Genomic DNA, 2,797 nt, shown 5'->3' on the forward strand with positions numbered 1-2,797 from the left:
GTGCTTGCTTTGGCAGCACGTATACTAAAACTGGAACAATACAGAGAAGATTAGCATGGCCCCTGTGCAAGGATGACACGCAAATTTGTGAAGTGTTCCATATTTTAAAAAATGAAGAGTTTTCCTGTAAGTTGGGTATCTACATGCAAAAGAATGAAGATGGACCTGGTAAAAAACTGAACAGCATTCCCCACCCCCCATATCCCTACGTTGAAGGTCATGATGTAACTGTACTTGGAAAAGGGGTCTTTAAGGATATTAAATGAGGCCATAGTTTGAAGGCCTAACCCAACAGGACTGAGGCCCTGACCAGAAAAGAAAGATGCCAGAAGTGTATACACACAGCGAAGAGGCCACATAAGGACACAGAGAGAAAAAACCTCATCCAAGTTGAGGAAAGAGGTTTCGCCAGAAACCAAATGTGACAATATCTTGCCCTTGGACTTCCTTCCAGCCTCCAAAACTGTGAGAAGGTAAACTTACACTGTTTAAGCCACCCAGTCTGTGCTGTTCTGTTACGGCAGCCCTGGTGGAGATGAGCTGTGGGACAGTGTGAGCATACTCAACACTACTGAGCTACACACTTAAAAATGGTTAAGACAGTAAATTTTATGTTATGTGCATTTTACCAAAATTTAAAAAAAATTTCTTCAGTTTTTCTCTTGCATTTAAAAGAGACAGTGTTGCATTTATTCTGCTCATCACTGAAGTACACTGGGCTTAGAGAAAACACCTATATAGGCCTGCATTTTATTCTGATTTACAAGTAATTAAGTAACAAAGAGAAAATTAATAAAAGTATGAAGAAACAGTATATTAGTTACTGTCTGGAAGCTCACTTAGCATGATTTGCACACCATCTAATTTAGGCTATAACTTTTAAAATATAGGGAATTTATCAGAACAACTCTAATCAGTGACCTATAGGCACCTCAGCAAACCCAAGGGAAGCCAATAGGCATTGAGGGGCTAAGAAAAGAGATTAGTAGATTAGCAACTGTGGCACTTCCACTTTTATGAAAGGCTCTGATAAAAGAAGCATCGCCCTGGCCAGTGTGGCTCAGTTGGCTGGAGCATCGACTGAAAGGCTGCCAGTTCAATTCCTGGTCAGGGTTTGTTGGTTCAGTCCCCAGTCAGGGCACAGAAGAGAAGGCAACTGATGGGTGTTTCTCTCTCTTTTCCCCCACTTCCTCTTTCTCTAAAAACAATAAAAAGATGTCCTTTGGCAAGGATTAAAAAAATGTTACAATGATCCTTCCAGATAGTAATACCCCCACCATGTCAGAAAAAGTGTTTCTCTTCAAAACTTAAAAAAAATCTTTCTGTAGTTTCATTCAAATAACATATAACAACATCTATTAAAACATAAACAGAGAAATCGAAGACACACTCGTCCTTTTCATTTTCCTTGTGTTTGGTGAGACTGCAGAGCTGGAGAATATCAAGCTGCTGTGTTACTTCTCCTGCCCAGCGACAGTTTACTAGCTCCCGTAGCTGGGGTGGAGCGCTGGAGAGAAGATACATATGCACACTTTAAAGATTTTGAGATTATTTTCTAAAATAAACACATTCTAAAGGTAAATATGTGAGGTGATGGCTGTGTTAATGAACTTGATGGAGGGGAATCCCTTTACAATATATACATATATCAAATCATAACTTTAAATATCTTACAATTTTTTTCAATTATACTGTATCTCAATAAAGCTCGAAAGAAAAGAAATTGTCAATTAAAGGAAAACACATTTCTCAAAGCAGAACAAACAACCAATCAATGTTTCTCACATCGGTGTTTCTTTCTTCCTCTCCCCTCCTCCCTTCTTTCCTCTAGCTGTAAATGACAGCCTTGGTTCCCACGCCAACCCCCCTCTCCCCGCCCGCCTGCAGCTGCCTGGGAGTTTCCCATGATAGTGGGGTACATCAGCCCGAGCTCCGTTTGCCCTTGATGAGCCCTAGACTCACAGCTGCGAGATAACGACTGAATTCAATAGCTTCTTTTTTCTCCCCCTATAAAACAGCCCCTCCTTCCCTAGGACCCCAGAGTCAGGCCCTTCACGGCACGGCTTCCTCCTCGCTTGCTAATTTCCTCAAATAAAGTTTCTGTCTGCTCACTGCCTCCTCGAGGTTATCTGAGCGACACCGTTCTTATAGTAAAAGCAATGAAAAAATGCCCTCAGCTGAGGATAAATTAAAATATAATAAAATAAAATTTAAATTAACTTAAAATAAAAATGAGATTCATTACACAGTTACACCAGACATATTTCAAGTGCTCAATTGCCACATGCAGCTGACGCAGTGGGCAGCAAAGTTATAAAACATTTTCCATCATTACAGAGTTCCATCTGACAGTACAGGACTTAAAAGTGAATATGAAAAGGTAATAGATGAAGAAAAATGCGCGAAAGATGCAAAGAGGTAGTTTAAGAAAAAAACAAGTATAAACGTGTAAAAATATTCTAGAGATGCTCAGTTTTCATTTTTTTAAAGAACGTTAAAAATGAGATATAATTTTTCACTGAGCAGAATGACAAGAACAATGATAGACTACCCTGACTGGTGTGGCTCAGTTGGTTGGGCATCGTCCTGCAAAGAGAAAGGCTGCCAGTTCTATTCCCGGTCAGGGCACATGCCTGGGTGGGAGGTTCGGTCCCTGGTTGGGGCACGTAAGAGAGGCAACCAGTTGATGTTTCTCACGTTAATATTTTTCACCTTCTCTTTCTCCCTCCCTTCCCCACTCTCTAAAAATAAATTATATTTTAAAAAATGATGGTTGGTAATAGACAGTATTCGTAGG

General features: G+C 40.2%; 1 non-coding gene across 1 annotated transcript; it reads left to right on the forward strand.

The window, feature by feature from the left end:
• LOC149995078 (U6 spliceosomal RNA) lies at positions 1-107 on the forward strand. The gene has a single exon (XR_016507968.1). It is a non-coding gene; the product is annotated as a U6 spliceosomal RNA (small nuclear RNA).
• The last annotated feature ends 2,690 nt before the right edge of the window (positions 108-2,797 follow it).

The sequence above is a fragment of the Furipterus horrens genome, unplaced genomic scaffold, assembly GCF_987537825.1.
Source record: "Furipterus horrens unplaced genomic scaffold, mFurHor1.1.pri manual_scaffold_13, whole genome shotgun sequence".
Classification (NCBI taxonomy): Eukaryota; Metazoa; Chordata; class Mammalia; order Chiroptera; family Furipteridae; genus Furipterus; species Furipterus horrens.